Below are 23214 nucleotides of genomic sequence, written 5' to 3'. Positions count from 1 at the left end.
TTTTTTCCATTAGAATTTGATAGAAACCGTAGTAACAACAAATTGGAAATGCAATTAACTTCTGTCTTTTTGAGTGGGTTAATATAGGTTACAATCTCATTGATCAACAACTCAACCAGATATTGCCCGATAATCCCCATTGAAATGACGTGGTGTGCCCAGTGGGGAGCATCACCATTTATTTCAGGGTATTTTCATACATATCTGTTTTACCGTTTAGAAATGAAAGCACTTTGTGTATCTAGCCCCAATTTGAAGGTGTCATAAGTATTTGGACAAATTCATATTTGTCATATTTGTCAAATTCAAATTCAAATATTGTATTTGTATTAAAGTGGTCACAAGTGTAGTATTTGGTCCCATATTCCTAGCACGCAATGACTCCATCACGCGTGTGACTCTACAAATCTGTTGAATGCATTTGAAGTTTGTTTTGATTGTGTTTCAGATTATGTTCTTTAAATCTGAACAAAATATATTCTACTGATCAAGCGATAGGGCAGTTTAACCAACATCTTCATTTCCTCTAACTTTTTATAAACACCTGAAATTTTGAGCTCTTTCCAAACAAGATAAACAAAAAGTAAATAGTATATGAAACCACATTCATGATTCCCCCCCACCCAGGTTTTGTACAATAAATTACAGCTGTTTTAGTAACCACATCAACTACTTTTTATCTCATCTTTTACAAACTGCACTTTTGAATAACCAGTAAGTGAGAGAATGGCCATTACTTGAGTTTACCCCGACAGTAGAGATGGAAGTGAAACCTCTCTCTAGCTTCCCATGTAGCAAACAATTTCTGTTTTTTGCTTATTTTTCCTTTTTTCTCTCCCTTTGTTCTACCATCTAGTCTATGCACACTGCATTGTGCTTTGGATCCAAATGCATCAGTAAACTACACACCATGCCTTGATCAAACAGGCAATAGCATGTAGCACCTGACAAACGAAATTGCAATAGCAAAAACGGGAACAAAATGTGATTTATGTCCATGGCAATGTGACATAGAATTAGTCATTTAGCTGCAAGTGTCACAGACAGAGAAAGTACATCTGCGGATGTGTGTGTGAGAGAGAAAGACACCTCAACAACAATCTAATTTCCCTCTGTCTCCAAAGGGGTTAATATGAACTGCCCCTGAGGGAGCTGTCACCTAGAGCAATATGACTACAATCTAATCACCATCTCTCTCTCTCTCTATCACTCTCTCTCTCTACCCCCTCTCTCTCTACCTCTACCCCCTCTCTCTCTACCTCTACCCCCTCTCTCTCTCTCTCTCTCTACCTCTACCCCCTCTCTCTCTCTCTCTCTCTCTACCTCTCTCTCTACCTCTACCCCCTCTCTCTCTACCTCTACCCCCTCTCTCTCTACCTCTACCCCCTCTCTCTCTCTCGCTCTACCTCTCTCTCTACCTCTACCCTCTCTCTCTCTCTACCTCCATCCCCTCTCTCTTTCTCTACCTCCACCCCCTCTCTCCCTCTGTCATTTCCACCTTCCCTCCCTACATCAAACTGAATTCCAGTCACCTCAGCTTGGGCTGGGTCCTTAAACCACATCAACCACCAGTAGTCCATTCCCAGTCAATTACTTCTCCTAAATCAAACCCACCAATAAAGACTGCACAGAACCGCTGGTGCTTTGGGCAGTGTGGCTTTTGTCACCGTGTTCATCTTCCCCCTCCTTGTCCCCAATAGAACAGATTGTCAGCTGCATACAGTAGCTCTGTATTCTGGCTTGTCATCCTTGACTGGTGAACTGATGAAGCTTGACCACTTGTTTATGTTTTGCGGGGAGTGATAGAGAAGATAACACATGTGAGAGGAGGCGGAGTATCGCTGTTGCTCTAATGTAATTGGCTGGACAACTTCATCATAAGAGTAGCTAGCGGACGGCACGGCAATGATGCGTGTCTCCCCCCCCCTCCTATCTTTGCTCCATTAAAGATCCATCAATATCCTCAATAATACAACACAACCCTCTTACATTAAAGATCAATATATCCCAGTTTCCTTCATATCTAGATCCATAATGGGTGAAGACAAAGACATGCTATTCTTGAGAGGCCCATTTTGCTGTGTATCTGAAAAGAGAAGCCATCATTATTTGCATAGTGTGACAGTGTGTGTACATGTACGTGTGTGTTCTATGTGTGTCTGTATGTTTGTCTGTCTACATTTACGTGTCTGTGCTTGCATGCGCACGTGTGTATGTGTGAATATTCTGAGACGAGGGCCGTGCGTTTCCTTTGTGTACCTGGGGCCAGATAACGTAGCTTCGGTTGACTGGCTGAGTGCTCCAGCATCGGAGCAGAGTGGAAGGACAGGCCCTATCTGTAATGGTTTTCTCCTCTGCTCCCTATCTGCAAAAGAGTTCTCTGTATACTCCACACACACACACACACACACACACACACACACACACACACACACACACACACATAGATCTGTGTTCACACACATGGGCATGCTCCTCAGAGCTATATTTATCCAGAGGGAGAGAGATATTATGGAGTGAGAGAAATTATAGAGCGAGAGAGATTATGGTGTGAGAGAGTGATTATGGAGTGAGAGTGATTATGGAGTGAGAGAGAGAGAGATTATGGAGAAAACGATACAGATTTCAGGGGGAGAGAGAGAGAGTATGGAGTGAGAGAGAAAGAGAGGGAGAGAGATTATGAGAGAGAGATATTATGGAGTGAGAGAGAGAGAGTGATTATGGAATGAGAGAGAGGGAGATTATGGAGTGAGAGAGATTCAGTCAGATTCAGTCAACTCACAGTCAGCCCACTGACACCCCTGTCAGACCACCGCAAAATCACAGTCTTCTTGAAAAGAGCAATACTCAATCATGAGGCATCAAAGCCAATGGAGTAATATTAAGAAATGCTATAGATGGAAGGAATGTAGCTTGGAAATCTGCCAAAAAACTATTAGACAACAACAAATTCAATCCCCATTAGACAACTTCCTGGATAAAACATTCCACTGTAATTGGGAAGGTGTAAACTTGGCAGTAGAAAATCTTAAAAGCATATTTGACCTCACAGCTTCCCTATGAAATCTAAAAATCTGCAATAGAAAACCAAAGAAAATGAACAACAATGACACATAGTTTGATGAAAAATGTAAGAAAGAAATGTAGAAACCTGTCCAACCACAAACACAGAGACCCGGAAAACCTGAGTCTACGCCTTCACTATGGGGAATCACTAAAACATAGAGACCCAGAAAACCTGAGTCTACGCCTTCACTATGCTGAATCACTAAAACATAGAGACCCAGAAAACCTGAGTCTACGCCTTCACTATGCTGAATCACTAAAACATAGAGACCCAGAAAACCTGAGTCTACGCCTTCACTATGCTGAATCACTAAAACATAGAGACCCAGGAAACCTGAGTCTACGCCTTCACTATGCTGAATCACTAAAACACAGAGACCCAGAAAACCTGAGTCTACGCCTTCACTATGGGGAATCACTAAAACATAGAGACCCAGAAAACCTGAGTCTACGCCTTCACTATGCTGAATCACTAAAACATAGAGACCCAGAAAACCTGAGTCTACGCCTTCACTATGGGGAATCACTAAAACATAGAGACCCAGAAAACCTGAGTCTACGCCTTCACTATGCTGAATCACTAAAACATAGAGACCCAGAAAACCTGAGTCTACGCCTTCACTATGCTGAATCACTAAAACATAGAGACCCAGAAAACCTGAGTCTACGCCTTCACTATGGGGAATCACTAAAACATAGAGACCCAGAAAACCTGAGTCTACGCCTTCACTATGCTGAATCACTAAAACATAGAGACCCAGAAAACCTGAGTCTACGCCTTCACTATGGTGAATCACTAAAACATAGAGACCCAGAAAACCTGAGTCTACGCCTTCACTATGCTGAATCACTAAAACATAGAGACCCAGAAAACCTGAGTCTACGCCTTCACTATGCTGAATCACTAAAACATAGAGACCCAGAAAACCTGAGTCTACGCCTTCACTATGGGGAATCACTAAAACATAGAGACCCAGAAAACCTGAGTCTACGCCTTCACTATGCTGAATCACTAAAACATAGAGACCCAGAAAACCTGAGTCTACGCCTTCACTATGCTGAATCACTAAAACATAGAGACCCAGAAAACCTGAGTCTACGCCTTCACTATGGTGAATCACTAAAACATAGAGACCCAGAAAACCTGAGTCTACGCCTTCACTATGCTGAATCACTAAAACATAGAGACCCAGAAAACCTGAGTCTACGCCTTCACTATGCTGAATCACTAAAACATAGAGACCCAGAAAACCTGAGTCTACGCCTTCACTATGGGGAATCACTAAAACATAGAGACCCAGAAAACCTGAGTCTACGCCTTCACTATGCTGAATCACTAAAACATAGAGACCCAGAAAACCTGAGTCTACGCCTTCACTATGGTGAATCACTAAAACATAGAGACCCAGAAAACCTGAGTCTACGCCTTCACTATGCTGAATCACTAAAACATAGAGACCCAGAAAACCTGAGTCTACGCCTTCACTATGGTGAATCACTAAAACATAGAGACCCAGAAAACCTGAGTCTACGCCTTCACTATGGGGAATCACTAAAACATAGAGACCCAGAAAACCTGAGTCTACGCCTTCACTATGCTGAATCACTAAAACATAGAGACCCAGAAAACCTGAGTCTACGCCTTCACTATGGTGAATCACTAAAACATAGAGACCCGGAAAACCTGAGTCTACGCCTTCACTATGCTGAATCACTAAAACATAGAGACCCAGAAAACCTGAGTCTACGCCTTCACTATGGTGAATCTTTAAAACATAGAGACCCAGAAAACCTGAGTCTACGCCTTCACTATGGTGAATCACTAAAACATAGAGACCCAGAAAACCTGAGTCTACGCCTTCACTATGGTGAATCACTAAAACATAGAGACCCAGAAAACCTGAGTCTACGCCTTCACTATGGTGAATCACTAAAACTATGGTGAATCACTGAATCACTAAAACATAGAGACCCAGAAAACCTGAGTCTACGCCTTCACTATGCTGAATCACTAAAACATAGAGACCCAGAAAACCTGAGTCTACGCCTTCACTATGCTGAATCACTAAAACATAGAGACCCAGAAAACCTGAGTCTACGCCTTCACTATGGTGAATCACTAAAACATAGAGACCCAGAAAACCTGAGTCTACGCCTTCACTATGGTGAATCACTAAAACATAGAGACCCAGAAAACCTGAGTCTACGCCTTCACTATGCTGAATCACTAAAACATAGAGACCCAGAAAACCTGAGTCTACGCCTTCACTATGGGGAATCACTAAAACATAGAGACCCAGAAAACCTGAGTCTACGCCTTCACTATGCTGAATCACTAAAACATAGAGACCCAGAAAACCTGAGTCTACGCCTTCACTATGGTGAATCACTAAAACATAGAGACCCAGAAAACCTGAGTCTACGCCTTCACTATGCTGAATCACTAAAACATAGAGACCCAGAAAACCTGAGTCTACGCCTTCACTATGGTGAATCACTAAAACATAGAGACCCAGAAAACCTGAGTCTACGCCTTCACTATGCTGAATCACTAAAACATAGAGACCCAGAAAACCTGAGTCTACGCCTTCACTATGCTGAATCACTAAAACATAGAGACCCAGAAAACCTGAGTCTACGCCTTCACTATGGGGAATCACTAAAACATAGAGACCCAGAAAACCTGAGTCTACGCCTTCACTATGCTGAATCACTAAAACATAGAGACCCAGAAAACCTGAGTCTACGCCTTCACTATGCTGAATCACTAAAACATAGAGACCCAGAAAACCTGAGTCTACGCCTTCACTATGCTGAATCACTAAAACATAGAGACCCAGAAAACCTGAGTCTACGCCTTCACTATGCTGAATCACTAAAACATAGAGACCCAGAAAACCTGAGTCTACGCCTTCACTATGCTGAATCACTAAAACATAGAGACCCAGAAAACCTGAGTCTACGCCTTCACTATGCTGAATCACTAAAACATAGAGACCCAGAAAACCTGAGTCTACGCCTTCACTATGGTGAATCACTAAAACATAGAGACCCAGAAAACCTGAGTCTACGCCTTCACTATGCTGAATCACTAAAACATAGAGACCCAGAAAACCTGAGTCTACGCCTTCACTATGCTGAATCACTAAAACATAGAGACCCAGAAAACCTGAGTCTACGCCTTCACTATGGGGAATCACTAAAACATAGAGACCCAGAAAACCTGAGTCTACGCCTTCACTATGCTGAATCACTAAAACATAGAGACCCAGAAAACCTGAGTCTACGCCTTCACTATGCTGAATCACTAAAACATAGAGACCCAGAAAACCTGAGTCTACGCCTTCACTATGCTGAATCACTAAAACATAGAGACCCAGAAAACCTGAGTCTACGCCTTCACTATGCTGAATCACTAAAACATAGAGACCCAGAAAACCTGAGTCTACGCCTTCACTATGCTGAATCACTAAAACATAGAGACCCAGAAAACCTGAGTCTACGCCTTCACTATGCTGAATCACTAAAACAATACAGAAATACACCACAGAAAAAGAAGGAACAGCACGTCAGAAATCAACTCTATGTAATTGAAGAATTCATAGACTAACAACTTTTGGGAAAATTGGAAAACACAAAACAACAACACAAATAATTATTTATCCAATATTGAGATGTTTGGGTAAACCACTTCTCTACTCTTTTTGGCTCTATAACAAAAAACAAACAGAAAAAACACATACATGATTAAATACAAAATCTTAGAATCAACTATTAGAGGCTACTAGAATCCACTGGATTCTCCAATTACCTTGAATGAGCTAGAGGACAGAATATAAACCCTCCAACCCAAAAAGTAATGTGGTGTTGATGGTTCCTCAATGAAATGATCAATATACAGACAACACATTGGCTATACTATACTATACTATACTAAAACTCTTTAACATCATCCTTAGCTCTGGCATCTTCCCCAATATTTGGAGCAAGGACTGATCACCCCAATCCACAAAAGTGAAGACAAATTTGACACCATTAACTACTGTGGAATATGCGTCAACAGCAACCTTGGGAAAATCTTCTGCATTATCATTAACAGCAGACTTGTACATTTCCTCATTGAAAACAATGTACTGAGCAAATGTCAAATTGGCTTCTCACCAAATTATCGTACGACAGACCACGTATTCACCCTGCACACCCTAATTGACAAACAAACAAACCAAAACAAAGGCAAAGTCTTCTCATGCTTTGTTGATTTCAAAAAAGCCTTTGACTCAATTTGGCATGAGGCTCTGCTATACAAATTGATGGAAAGTGGTGTTGGGGGAAAAACATACGACATTATGAAATCCATGTACACAAGTGTGCAGTTAAAATAGGCAAAAAAACACACATTTCTTCCCACAGGGCTGTGGGGTGAGACAGGGATGTTAAGCCCCACCCTCTTCAACATATATATCAACGAATCGGCATGGGCACTAGAACAGTCAGCAGCACCCGGCCTCACCCTACAAGAATCTGAAGTCAGATGTTTAGTTTTTACTGATGATCTGGTGCTTCTGTCACCAACCAAGGAGGGCCTACAGCAGCACCTCAATCTTCTGCACAGATTCTGCCAGACCAGGACCCTGACACTAAATCTCAGTAAGACCAAAATAATGGTGATTCAAAAAAGGTCCAGTCACAAGGACCACAAATACAAATTCCATCTACACACCATTGCCCTAGAGCACACAAAAAACGATACATACCTTGGCCACAGGTAACTTCCACAAAGCTGTGAACGATCTGAGAAACAAGGTAAGAAGGGCCTTCTATGCCATCAAATGGAAAGTAAAATTCGACATACCAATTAGAATCTGGCTAAAAATACTTGACTGAGTTATAGAACCCATTGCCCTTTATGGTTGTGATGTCTTTGGTCCGCTCACCAACCAATAATTCACAAAATAGGACAACAACATTTTTTGAGATTGCAAGCAGAATTCTGCAAAAATATCCTCCATGTACAACGTAGAACACCAAATGCATGCAGAGCAGAATTAGGATGATACCCGCTAATTATCAAAATCCAGAAAAGAGCCGTTAAATTCTACATCCATCTAAAAGGAAGTGATTCCCAAACATTCCATAACAAAGCCATCACCTGCAGAGAGAATAACCTGGAGAAGAATCCCCTATGCAAGCTGGGGCTCTGTTCACAAACACAAACACAAACACACCCCACAGAGCCCCAGTACAGCAACACAATTAGACCCGACCAAATCATGAGAAAACAAAAAGATAATTACTTGACACATTGGAAAGAATTAACAAAAAAAACAGAGCAAACTAGAATGCTATTTGGCCCTAAACAGAGAGTACACAACGGCAGAATACCTGACCAATGTGACTGATCCAAACTTAAGGAAAGCTTTGACTATGTACAGACTCAGTGAGCATAGCCTTGCTATTGAGAAAGGCCGCCGTAGGCAGACCTGGCTCTCAAGAGAAGACAGGCTATGTGCTAGAGGTCGACCGATTATGATTTTTCAGCGCCGATACCGATACCGATTATTGGAGAACAAAAAAAAGCAGATGCTGATTAAATCGCCCAATTTTATTTAATTATTTGTAATACTGACAATTACAACAATACTGAATGAACACTTATTTTAACTTAATATAATACATCAATAAAATCAATTTAGGCTCAATTAACTTCATGCGTCGAGCCAACCCGGATCCGGGATCATGACTACAGCCTCAAGCCCATTACCATAGCGCAACGTTAACTATTCATGAAAATCGCAAATGAAATGAAATCAATATGCTAGCTCTCATGCTTAGCCTTTTGTTAACAACACTGTCATCTCAGATTTTCAAAAATATGCTTCTCTACCATAGCAAAACTAGCATTTAGCATTTAGCGTTAGCATTTAGCATTAGCATTTAGCGTTAGCATCACCAGGCAACATTTTCACAAAAACCAGCAAAAACATTCAATAAATAATTTACCTTTGAAGAACTTCAGATGTTTTCAATGAGGAGACTCTTACTTAGATAGCAAATGTTCAGTTTTCCTGAAAGATTATTTGTGCAGGAGAAATCGGTCCGTTTTCTGCGTCATGTTTGGCTACCAAAAAACCCCGAAAATTCAGTTATAAAAACGCAGAACTTTTTCCAAAATAACTCCATAATATCGACTGAAACATGGCAAACGTTGTTTAGAATCAATCCTCAAGGTGTCTTTCTACATATCTCTTCAATGATGTATCGTTCCTGGAAGTGTGCTTCTGCTTCTGTATCCCATGGCAAAATGAGTGTTACTGACAATTGCGCACCAATTTAGACAAAGGACACCGGACGGCCCCCTGGCAAATGTAGTCTCTTATGGCCAATCTTCCAATGATATGCCTACAAATACGCCACAATGCTGCAGACATCTTGGATGAACGGCAGAGCGCATAAGCTCGTTCACAGCATATTCACAGCCATATAAGGAAACGTTAGTAAAACACAGCGTCAAAAATCCTGTTCATTTCCTGTTTGAAGTTTCATCTTGGTTTCGCCTGTAAGATCAGTTCTGGGGTACTCACAGATAATATCTTTGCAGTTTTGAAAACGTCAGAGTGTTTTCTTTCCAACGCTGGCAATTATATGCATAGTCGAGCATCTTTTCGTGACAAAATATTGCGCTTAAAACGGGCACGTTTTTTTATCCAATAATGACATAGCGCCCCCATAGGTTGAAGAGGTTAAATAATGAAACATGTTCAATTTGGTTTAAATAATGCAAAACAAAGTGTTGGAGAAGAAAGTAAAAGTGCAATATGTGCCATGTAAGACAGCTAACGTTTAAGTTCCTTGCTCAGAACATGAGAACATATGAAAGCTGGTGGTTCCTTATGGATAGGCGAGACACTAGCGTCTCAAGTGGCCAATAGCCTCGGGAAATGCAGAGCGCCAAATTCAAATAAAACGCTATAAAACTCAAACTTTTATTAAATCACACATGCAGGGTACTCAATTAAAGCTACACTCGTTGTGAATCCAGCCAACATGTCAGATTTTAAAAATGCTTTTCGGCGAAAGCCTGAAAAGCTATTTTCTGATAGCATGCACCCACCTGAAACACCTGAACCAGTTGTAAACAAAAGAACTAGCGTAGCAGGCGCTACACAAAACACTGAAATAAAATATAAAACATGCATGTCACGCCCTGGTCGAAGTATTTTGTGTTTTTCTTTATGTTTTGGTCAGGCCAGGGTGTGACATGGGTTTTTGTATGTGGTGTGTAGCTTAGTGGGATTGTGGCTTAGTGGGGTGTTCTGGGAGAGTCTATGGCTGTCTGAAGTGGTTCTCAATCAGAGGCAGGTGTTTACCGTTGTCTCTGATTGGGAACATTACATTACATTACATTTAAGTCATTTAGCAGACGCTCTTATCCAGAGCGACTTACAAATTGGTGCTTTCACCTTATGACATCCAGTGGAACAGCCACTTTACAATAGTGCATCTAGGTCTTTTAAGGGGGGTGAGAAGGATTACTTTATCCTATCCTAGGTATTCCTTAAAGAGGTGGGGTTTCAGGTGTCTCCGGAAGGTGGTGATTGACTCCGCTGTCCTGGCGTCGTGAGGGAGTTTGTTCCACCATTGGGGGGCCAGAGCAGCGAACAGTTTTGACTGGGCTGAGCGGGAACTGTACTTCCTCAGTGGTAGGGAGGCGAGCAGGCCAGAGGTGGATGAACGCAGTGCCCTTGTTTGGGTGTAGGGCCTGATCAGAGCCTGGAGGTACTGAGGTGCCGTTCCCCTCACAGCTCCGTAGGCAAGCACCATGGTCTTGTAGCGGATGCGAGCTTCAACTGGAAGCCAGTGGAGAGAGCGGAGGAGCGGGGTGACGTGAGAGAACTTGGGAAGGTTGAACACCAGACGGGCTGCGGCGTTCTGGATGAGTTGTAGGGGTTTAATGGCACAGGCAGGGAGCCCAGCCAACAGCGAGTTGCAGTAATCCAGACGGGAGATGACAAGTGCCTGGATTAGGACCTGCGCCGCTTCCTGTGTGAGGCAGGGTCGTACTCTGCGGATGTTGTAGAGCATGAACCTACAGGAACGGGCCACCGCCTTGATGTTATTTGAGAACGACGAGAATTTGGGAACCATATTTAGGCAGCCATATTCTTTGGTTGTATTGTGGGTGATTGTCCTGTGTGTCTTGATGTCCTTGTTAGAGGTTTGTAGACACATGTATAGGCTGTTTTCGGTTTTCGTTTCGTTTATTGTTTTGTTGAGTTTGTGTGTTGATTCGTGTTAAGTTGTTTTATTAAACATGGATCGAAATCTACACGCTGCAGTTTGGTCCGACTCTCCTTCACCAGTAGAAAGCCGTTACAGAATCACCCACCACAGGACCAAGCAGCGTGTCAACAGGCAGGAGCCACAGGAGAAGCGACCGGTGCAGCAGGAGCAACAGCAGCAGCAGCAAAGGCAGCAGCAGGAGAAGCAACAGAAGCAGCAGCAGCAGTGGGAGAGGCTGCACTCTTTGGATAAATGGACTTGGGAGGAGATCCTTGACGGAAAAGGACCCTGGGCAGAGCCATGGATGGAATTGGAGCTGTCGGCGAGGCAGAGTGCTGAGTCTGAGAGTGTGGAGGATGTAGTGGACAGAGTAGAAAGAAAGCTGTTGGCGTGGCATAGTATGCACGGCATACCAGTGCCAGCACCACGCATCAGGCCTACAGTGCGTCCCGCCTGTCCAGCGCTTCCGGAGCCTCCCGCCTGTCCGGCGCCGCTGCCGGAGCGTCCCGCCTGTCCGGCGCCGCTGCCGGAGCGTCCCGCCTGTCCGGCGCCGCTGCCGGAGCGTCCCGCCTGTCCGGCGCCGCTGCCGGAGCCTCCCGCCTGTCCGGCGCCGCTGCCGGAGCGTCCCGCCTGTCCGGCGCCGCTGCCGGAGCGTCCCGCCTGTCCGGCGCCGCTGCCGGAGCTTCCCGCCTGTCCGGCGCTGTCAGAGCTACCGCCCCTCATGCCAGAGGCGCCAGAGCCCCTCATTCCAGAGGCACCAGTACTCCTCAGTCCAGCGCTGCCAGAGCCTTTTTCTCCAGTCTGCCCAGCGCCGTCTGAGCTACCCGTCTGCCCAGCGCCGCCAGTACCGCCAGTCTGCCCACCGCCGCCAGTCTGCCCTGTGCCACCTCCACACTCCAGTCCTCCGGTAGCAGCTCCCCGCACCAGGCTTCCTGTGCGTGTCCTCGATCCAGTACCACCAGTTCCAGCACAACGCACCAGGCCTTCAGTGCGCCTCGCCTGTTCAGCGCAGCCAGCGCTTTTCTCCTCTCCTGCGCTGTTGGAGTCTCCCGCCTGTTTAGCGCAGCCAGAGCCTTTCTCCTCTACAGCGCTGCCGGAGTCTCCCGCCTGTTCAGCGCAGCCAGAGCTGTCAGTCTACATGGAGCAGCCAGAGCTGCCAGTCGGCAAGGAGCAGCCAGAGCTGTCAGTCAACATGAAGCAGCCAGAGCTGCCAGTCTGCAAGGAGCTGCCAGTCTGCAAGGAGCTGCCAGTCTGCAAGGAGCTGCCAGTCTGCAAGGAGCTGTCAGTCTGCAAGGAGATGTCAGTCTGCAAGGAGCCGCCAGTGCTCCCAGTCTGCTCAGCATCGCCAGTCTGCTCAGCATCGCCAGTCTGCCCAGCGCCGCCAGTCTGCCCAGCGCCGCCAGTCTGCCCAGCGCCGCCAGTCTGTCAGGATCAGTTAGATCCATCAGTCAGCCAGGATCTGCCAGTAGTGCCAGTCGGCCAGGATCTGCCAGTAGTGCCAGTCGGCAAGGATCTGCCAGTCGGCCAGGATCCGCCAGTGTGCCAGGATCCGCCAGTCTGCCAGGATCCGCCAGTCTGCCAGGATCTGCCAGATCCTGGTGTGTAGCGAGGTGTGTAGCTTAGTGGGCTTGTGGCTTAGTGGGGTGTTCTGGGAGAGTCTATGGCTGTCTGAAGTGGTTCTCAATCAGAGGCAGGTGTTTACCGTTGTCTCTGATTGGGAACCATATTTAGGCAGCCATATTCTTTGGTTGTATTGTGGGTGATTGTCCTGTGTGTCTTGATGTCCTTGTTAGAGGTTTGTAGACACATGTATAGGCTGTTTTCGGTTTTCGTTTCGTTTATTGTTTTGTTGAGTTTGTGTGTTGATTCGTGTTAAGTTGTTTTATTAAACATGTATCGAAATCTACACGCTGCAGTTTGGTCCGACTCTCCTTCACCAGTAGAAAGCCGTTACAATGCATTACCTTTGACGAGCTTCTTTGTTGGCACTCCAATATGTCCCATAAACATCACAATTGGTCCTTTTTTTTATTAATTCCGTCCATGTATACCCAAAATGTCCATTTATAAAGAAGGTTTGATCCGGAAAAAAACAGCTTTCCAAAACACAACGTCACTACAAAACATTTCAAAAGTTGCCTATAAACTTTGCCAAAATATTTCAAACTACCTTTGTAATACAACTTTAGGTATTTTTAAACGTTAATAATCGATCAAATTGTAGACCGGGCAATCTGTATTCAATAGAGCAAGTAAACAAAACATGTACCATTTTCCCTCTTGCGTAACTATCAACAGTGTAACGTTGTTCCAGGATGTGCCTCTTCTTCGTTTCACCAATGATTAACTTCAACCCAATTCCAAAGACTGGTGACATCCTGTGGAAGTCGTAGGAACTGTAAAATAGTCGCTATCAAATTTCCCTTGGCAAAGACATCTGAGGGAACGGTCAGAGGAACAGTTTTTCCTCTGGGTTTTGCTTGCTACATAAGTTCTGTTATAGTCACAGACATGATTGAACCAGTTTTAGAAACTTCAGAGTGTTTTCTATCCACACCTACTAATCATATGCATATAATATATTCCTAGCATGAGTAGCAGGAAGTTGAAATTGTGCACGCTATTTATCCAAAAGTGGAAATGCTGCCCCCTATCCTTATTAACATGAGTCTTCAATATTCCCAGGTAAGTAGTTTTAGGTTGTAGTTAATATAGGAATTATAGGACTATTTCTCGCTATACCATTTGTATTTCATTAACCTTTGACAATTGGATGTTCTTAGTATTTCCAGTATAACAGTATAGCTTCCGTCCCTCTCCTTACTCCTACCTGGGCTCGAACCAGGAACACATCGACAACAGCCACCCTCAAAGCAGCGTTACCCATGCAGAGCAAGGGGAATAACTACTCCAAGTCTCAGAGCGAGTGACGTTATTAGCACGCACCCCACTAACTAGCTAGCCATTTCACATCAGTTACACCAGCTTAATCTCGGGAGTTGATAGGCTTGAAGTCATAAACAGCTCAATGCTTGAAGCACGACACAGAGCTGCTGGCAAAATGCACAAAAGTGCTGTTTGAATGAATGCTTACGAGCGTGCTGCTGCCTACCATCGCTCAGTCAGACTGCTCTATCAAATCATAGACTTAATTATAACATAATAACACACAGAAATACGAGCCTTAGGTGATTCATATGGTCGAATCCGGAAACTATCATCTCGAAAACAATATGTTTATTCTTTCAGTGATATGCGACACCGTTCCGTATTTTATCTAACGTGTGGCATCCATAAGTCTAAATATTCCTGTTACATTGCACAACATTCAATGTTATGTCATAATTACGTAAAATTCTGGCAAATTAGGCTGCCCAAACTGTTGCATTTCCACTGAATGCGTGCAATGAATGCAAGAGAAGTGACACAATTTCACCTGGTTAATATTGCCTGCTAACCTGGATTTCTTTTAGATAAATATGCAGGTTTAAAAATATATATTTCTGTGTATTGATTTTAAGAAAGGCATTGATGTTTATGGTTAAATACACATTGGAGCGATGATACGCACCGTATCGATTATATGCAACACAGGACACGCTAGATAAATTAGTAATATCATTAACCATGTGTCGTTAACTAGTGACTATGATTGATTGTTTTTTTATAAGATAAGTTTAATGCTAGCTAGCAACTTACCTTGGCTTCTACTGCATTCGCGTAACAGGCAGGCTCCTCGTGGAGTGCAATGTAATCAGGTGGTTAGAGCATTGGACTAGTTAAACATAAGGTTGCAAGATTGAATCCCCCGAGCTGACAATGTAAAAATCTGTCGTTCTTCCCCTGAATGGGGCTGAGCTCAGTGCCATGTAGGACCTCTAGACCAGGCTCCTGAACAACTTCTACCCCCCAAGCCATTAGACTTCTGAACAGTTAAAGCTGTAATTTGTAACTTTTTGGGTCACGTACACTATATATACAAAAGTATGTGCACACCACTTGAAATGAGTGGATTAGAGTGATGTAAAGCTTGCCGCCATTGGACTCTGGAGCAGAGTGAACGCATTCTATGGAGTGATGAACCACGCTTCAACATCTGGCAGTCCGACAGATGAATCTGTGTTTGGTAGTTACCAGGCGACCGCTACTTTCCACAATGCATAGTGCCAACTGTAAAGATTGGTGGATGAGGAATAATTGTCTGGGGCTGTTTTTCATAGTTCGGGCTAAGTCGCTTAGTTCCAGTGAAGGGAAATCTTAACGCTATGGCATACAATGACATTCTAGACCATTCTGTGCTTACAACTTGTGGCAACAGTTTGGGGAAGGCCCTTTCTTGTTTCGGCACGACAATGCCCCAGTGCACAAAGTGAGGTTCATACAGAAATATGAGGTGTGGAAGAACTTGACTGGCCTGCACAGAGCCCTGACCTCAACCCCATTGAACACATTTGGGATGAATTGGAACACCGACTGCAAGAAAGACCTAATCGCCCAACATCAGTGCTCGACCTCACTAATGCTCGTCAAACATCTCATTCCAAAATCATGGGCATTATAATGGAGTTGGGCCCCCCCTTTGCTACTATTACTGCCTCCACTCTTCTAGGAAGGCTTTCAACCAACAGGGGTGCATGGTATTTGTGTGTGGTCGTGCGTGTGCACATGCTTGTGGTCGTGAGTGTGTGTGTTCCTGTGTGTGTATGTGTGTTGGGGAGGTGATGTGTATTCGACAGCAGATGAGATCATCCATCTCTGAACATATCCAAAAACAACATCTATCCCAAAATATGCTTTTGTTCCCAATCTCCAAGAAAAACTATTTTCTCTCTTCCACATCTCTCTGAAAATCGTATTTCTCTATTCCCATGTTAGGCATTTGAGATTCTCCTGGGCTTGATGTTGTGTGTTTTTATGTGGTTTTCTGCAGCAAAGAAAGGCAGCATGATCTGAAAGCCACAGACGCAACACATACCCTGAGACAGAGAGACAGAGAAAGACAAAATATATTACGAAGGAAATCAAGAATGAAACCAAGAATGAAGGGAAGAGAGACAGAAAACAGGAAAGACATGAAAAACGAAAAGGGGTACATATCTTCACCCACAGGCGCCAGGCAGCCTCTGCACTGCAGCAGGTGATTAAATAGCCCATTTGTGCACGATGGAGTTGGCATGATGCCACGCTGGCGCCTCACCACCCTGCATCCCGAAACCCTCCCGTCAGAGCTACTACAGCGGATGTCAGGAACACTTCAAGGCTGAGTCAAAAATGGCACCCTAATCCCTATGGGGTCCTTGGTCAAAAGGAGTGTGCTACATAGTGAATAGGGTTCCATTTGAGACACGGCCCAAGGGTGATCCTCCACATCCTCCACTGCCTGAGGAGCTGATGTTCAGACCTGTCTAATGCTTCCCTTGATTAAAAGCTAAGGATGCAATTTGCCTGATTCATTTGGTGAGCATAATAGGGAAAAGGATGTGCGTGTTTGCGTGTGTATGTGTGTGTGTGTGTACGCTTGTGCATGGTATATGTTCCCTGTCATGTCTTCATGACTCTTTAGTTGATCTGTTACAGGTGGAAACTGAACTGCACCGTCTTAACCACAGAGGGTCCACATGGCAGTGGCATTATATATCCCAGTTGTCCCCCTCTCAGACACAGTGACTCACTGCCTGACACACTTTCCCACTCCCTCAACTAGCCTACCCCCTGGAGGCCATGATGGTGACAGAGATGAATTACACTCCCAGGGCTCACCCGTCCACTCACACGAATGCACACACACACACACACACACACACACACACACACACACACACACACACACACACACACACACACACACACACACACACACACACACACACACACACACACACCACCTGGAAAGAACTGATTGACACCCTGGACTTGGTGGTCTCCTGCTGAACTGGAGGAAGTAAAGAACATCTTTATTGTACGTATACATTGACATAATGATCAACAAATTGCTCATGTCAAGCCAGTCAGGGCAAATGGCTGTTATGGTACAGCTTTAATAGTAGTTTTTGAGGAAATGTTATTTTCAAACTAAAGTGCAAAACTCATGGTATACTGCTTCAGGTGCATCTCAAACACAATAAAACTAATCAAATGCCATTCTGAGAGAGATTGATGTGCAGCTCCTTGAATTTCTAGCATCCTAATATGTCTAGTAACCTACTGTGTCTAGCAAACTAACATTTCTACTAAGCTAATATGTCTAGCAACCTAATATGTCTAGTAACCTACTGTGTCTAGTAACCTAATATGTCTAGCAAACTAACATTTCTACTAAGCTAATATGTCTAGTAACCTACTATATCTAGCAAACTAACATTTCTACTAAGCTAATATGTCTAGCAACCTAATATGTCTAGTAACCTACTATGTCTAGTAAATTAACATTTCTACTATGCTAATATGTCTAGTAACCTAATATGTTTAGTAACCTAATATGTCTAGTAACCTAATATGTCTAGTAACCTAAAATGTCTAGTAACCTAAAATGTCTAGTAACCTAAAATGTCTAGTAACCTAAAATGTCTAGTAACCTAATATGTCTAGTAACCTAAAATGTCTAGTAACCTAAAATGTCTAGTAACCTAAAATGTCTAGTAACCTAATATGTCTAGTAACCTAAAATGTCTAGTAACCTAAAATGTCTAGTAACCTAATATGTCTAGTAACCTAAAATGTCTAGTAACCTAATATGTCTAGTAACCTAAAATGTCTAGTAACCTAAAATGTCTAGTAACCTAATATGTCTAGTAACCTAATATGTCTAGTAACCTAAAATGTCTAGTAACCTAATATGTCTAGTAACCTAAAATGTCTAGTAACCTAAAAATGTCTAGTAACCTAAAATGTCTAGTAACCTAATATGTGTTTGCTAAACCAATTATCGTCATTTGTATTTCCATGTAACCCAATTTCACTTTCCAATCATGTTTCTCATGTCTCTGAACCCTCTGTTTCAGAACAGTTTGGATCGACATTTGATTGACAGCTGAGGTGAGAATAGATTGTTGCCGTGACAACATGCACTTCTGTGCCAGATTACAGAGCGACCCCTGATTACAGAGCCAGCCCTGATTACAGAGCCAGCCCTGATTACAGAATGACCCCTGATTACAGTGCGACCCCTGAATACAGAGCGACCCCTGATTACAGAGCAGCCCTGAATACAGAGCGACCCCTGATTACAGAGCCACCCCTGATTACAGAATGACCCCTGAATACAGAGCGACCCCTGATTACAGAGCAGCCCTGAATACAGAGCGACCCCTGATTACAGAGCAGCCCTGATTACAGAGCGAACCCTGAAAAGCTGTTACAACACAGCACATTGCCGTTCCCTTTTTTTCTCTAATTTGGCAAGTAAACAAAAGAAAATCCACCAGTCATCAATTGATAGGGTCTTTCCCTTCTTCCAAGAACATTAGCCTTGCCATATAATTAAAACAATTACAGAGATAACCAAATCCAATCAACTATGGACTTTTTCACTATACAGATATCTATTGACCACCTGAATCGTCCAGTTAGAAATAACAGTTTTGGCATTCAGCTACATTGGCCTACAGCACAAACGATAAGATTACTTTAGTACAACATAGACAGCTAGCAAAGACTGATCGATTTCCTGTACAGAGCACAGTGCTCCACTCTTAGAGGTGCCTTTTTACGGTTGTGTGTGTGGCTTAAAATATAGACTTTTTCTCAAATGACACCCTATTCCCATTATAGTGCACTACTTGTGACCAGGGCCTATTGGGCTCTGGTCAAAACAGGTGCACTATAAAGAGATTAGGGGGCCAATTGGGATGCAGGTAGTTTATGGAGGACATAAAACACTATTAAGTCACATCACTTCATGGGTTGCTGACAAAGAATGTTCTGCTAGGGGAATCTATGCATTCTATGAAACACATTACGCAAGTGTGCAAGAGGTCAATTTCTTTGGCTGGATGTAAATCCATAAAGGAAGTCAATTACAAATGTAGGCAACTTAATGAATACTACGCCTCGCACTGTCAAATATTCAGCCATTGCTGTTCTTCCTTCTCTCTTTATCGGTCTCACTCGGTTTCTCTCCATTTTGATTTCTCTCCATTTATCTCTCTCTCTCTCTCTCTCTCTCTCTCTCTCTCCCTCTCCCTGTCTCCTTGTCTCTCTCTCTGTGTGTCTCTCTCTCTCCTTCCCTTTCTCCCTTCAGCTCTGGAATGGCTGATTACTCGTTTGTCAGGCGAGGGACGTTTGGGACATACAGATGTCTGCTGAACTGGAAGCCTGCGTTGGCAGCAGCTGCCAAACTGACGCAGAGGAGCAAAGACTGGCAGCAAAACTATCTGCAGTTTAACTTATATACACACACTCCTCCCTTCATCCCTCCCTCCATCTCTGCCGCCATGTAATATTCTCTCCATCCAGAAAGGGGGATTAGAACTCACACTTTCACACATACTCTTCCTTCCTTCCTTCCTTCCTTCCTTCCTTCCTTCCTTCCTTCCTTCCTTCCTTCCTTCCTTCCTTCCTTCCTTCCACCCAGAGAGTATTCAAAGCCATACTTTCAGAAACACTCTTCTCTCTTTCCCTCATTCCCCTTCCTCTCCCTCCCTCCCTCCCTCCCTCCCTCCCTCCCTCCCTCCCTCCCTCCCTCCCTCCCTCATTCCTTCCATCCTTCCTTCTATCCTTCCTTCCTTCCCTCCCTCCCTCCCTCCCTCCATCCATCCCTCCACCCAGAGAGTATTCAAAGCCATACTTTCAGAAACACTCTTCTCTCTTTCCCTCATTCCCCTTCCTCTCCCTCCCTCCCTCCCTCCCTCCCCCTCCCTCCCTCCCTCCCTCCCTCCCTCCCTCCCTCCCTCCCTCCCTCCCTCATTCCTTCCATCCTTCCTTCTATCCTTCCTTCCCTCCCTCCCTCCTCCCTCCCTCCCTCCCTCCATCCATCCCTCCACCCAGAGAGTATTCAAAGCCATACTTTCAGAAACACTCTTCTCTCTTTCCCTCATTCCCCTTCCTCTCTCTCCCTCGTTACATCTCTCCTTTCCAGAGTCGGGTATTTAAACCTGTCTGCATTGGCAGGTGTTGAACACAAACACAGGTGCTGTATGACCAACAGACGGTAGCCAAGGGAACCCTGGGCTAAAAACTGGAAGTGATTGGCTGGGTTTGTGCGAGGAACGTTTGCATTTTTGGACAGCCTCCATGTTTGCATATTTGATGCTCATACATGATGTTGGCTTGGTCCAGATGTTGTGGATTCCAGTGCTCTACTTTCCTCTCTGCAATAGATAGGTATAATATACATGGTAATAGAGAGGAATTTATTTTCCAGGTCTCTGTTGGGAAATATATACTGAATAAATTGAATGAAATATAAACACAATAAATATACACTGAGTGCACAAAACATTAGGAACACCTGCTCTTTCCATTACACAGACTGATCAGGTGAATCCAGGTGAAAGCTGTGATCCCTTATTGATTCCACCTGTTAAATACACTTCAATCAGTGTAGATGGAGGGGAGGAGACAGGTTAAAGAAGGATTTTTCCAGCTTGCGAAAATTGATACGTGCCATTCAGAGGGTGAATGGGGAAGACGAAACCTGGGGTATGGTAGTATGTGCCAGGCGCACAGGTTTGAGTGTGTCAAGAAGTGCAACCCTGCTGGTTTTTCCAAGCTCAACAGTTTCCCGTGTGTATCAAGAATGGTCCACCACCTAAAGGACATCCAGCCAACTTGACACAACTGTGGGAAGCATCCCAGGGGAACTCCTTCGACACCTTGTAGTATCATTGCCCCAACGAATTGTGGCTGTTCTGAGTGGAAAACGGGGTGCAACTCAATATTAGGAAGGTATCCCTAATGTTGTGTTCACTCAGCGCATATAATTTTTTTCTTCATTACTCTCTCTCTCTGTTTCTCTCGCTCTCTCTCTTGTTTCCTCTCTCTCTGTTATCCTCTATATCCTCTGGCTAACCAGCAGAGTCACGACAAACCCCAAATCCCCACCTCCCTCCCCTCCTACAGAAACTCAGTGTTTTTACTCAGCCGTTGTGTTTAGCCACCCTTACACAGTACTTGTCTCCACTCTTGTAGCATTTAACTCTCACCCTAATGGACCTCTCTCAGGACAAGGGACTCATCTGCAGTAGTGGGTTGGCCCACTCTATTTTGGAAAGATGTCAATACCGAGCCAGTGAGTCAGGGGAAAGAGGCCCTGGCAAGAAACAGAATCCATTTGGAGCACTTAGGCAGCCAAGAATCCAACAAAAAATGTAAATGAGAAAGAATGGAGAGATGACCAGTAGGCAGGCAGCAGGGGCCACTAGTGCAGTCTCCCATGGGTTTTGGATAAACGAGGAGAAATGTAAGTAAAAATACACTATGCTAGAAATAACAATGGCATCATTATGACTGTTTGGATCCGGGTATGCCATCTGTTTCCTGTCAGTACACCCCGCCATTTCACTAACATGCAAGCAGTGATTATATGTCTTCCATTTTATTCAGTTGTGTTAGTGGAAAGCTGTCGTAAATACTGAATACTCTTAAGTAAACTGAAAATGTGTCTATTTATTGTATTATAATTTGGAAACAATATGGTTGAATAAAACTTCAAAATACTCAGGAAACAGACACGTGAATACAACATATGCCTAAAGGAACATGTCTCTCAGCCTGGACCACACAGCAACACTATATATACAAAAGTATGTGGACATCCCTTCAAATTAGTAAATTTGGTCACGTCAGCTACTCCCGTTGATGACAGGTGTACAAAATGTAGTACACAGCCATGTGATCTCCATAGACAAACATTGTCCATAGACAAACATTGGCCCAGCCACCAGCCAGAGTGATCCAGATGCTATGCCCAGCCGCCAGCCAGAGTGATCCAGATGCTAGGCCCAGCCACCAGCCAGAGTGATCCAGATGCTTGGCCCAGCCACCAGCCAGAGTAATCCAGATGCTAGGCCCAGACACCAGCCAGAGTGATCCAGATGCTATGCCCAGCCGCCAGCCAGAGTGATCCAGATGCTATGCCCAGCTGCCAGCCAGAATGATCTAGATGCTAGACCCTGCCGCCAGCCAGAGTGATCCAGATGCTAGGCCCTGCCACCAGCCAGAGTGATCCCGATGCTATTACTTGGAGAGGACCCGGGGTGGCAAGCTGAAAAACGTCAGCCGCCTTAGGAAGTAGAGAGAATGTTGCAACCTCTTGAGAAGAGTGTTGGTGTTGTTGGTCATTGTCAAGACCTTGTTGATGTGGACTTAAAACTGCTGACTCTCTCTATTGCAGTCCCAATTTATCTAAAACGGGGCATGTTCACTCCTCTGCTTTCTGAAGTCAACAATCAACTCCTTTGTTTTGCTGACATTGAGGCAGTGGTTGTTGTCCTGGCACGCCAATGCCAGTTCACTTACCTTCTCTCTATAGGCTGACTTCTCGTTTTTGGTTATCAGGCTCACAACCGTGGTGTCATCTGCAAACATGATGATAGAGTTGGGGTCAAAGCCACACAGTTGTGGGTGAACAGGGAGTACAGCAGAGAACTGAGGACAACCCTGGGGGTCCCTGTGTTAAGAGTCAGTGTGGAGGAGATGTTGTTGCCAATCCTCACAGCCTGTGGTGGTCTGCCCGTCAGGAAGTCCAGGAACAGTTGCAGAGGATGGTGTTCAGACCCTAGGCTCTGAGCTTGGTGTTGAGCTTGGAGGGAACACTAGTGTTGAATGCTGAACTGTAGTTAATGAAAAGCATTCTCACATTGGTGTTAAAATTGTCCAGATATTTATGGCCATGTGAGTAGGGATGGAAATGCATCTGTTGGAGTCGTA

Source organism: Oncorhynchus nerka, linkage group LG7 (genome assembly GCF_034236695.1).
Source record: "Oncorhynchus nerka isolate Pitt River linkage group LG7, Oner_Uvic_2.0, whole genome shotgun sequence".
In the NCBI taxonomy this organism is placed as follows: domain Eukaryota; kingdom Metazoa; phylum Chordata; class Actinopteri; order Salmoniformes; family Salmonidae; genus Oncorhynchus; species Oncorhynchus nerka.
Note: the sequence above shows the minus strand (reverse complement) of the source record.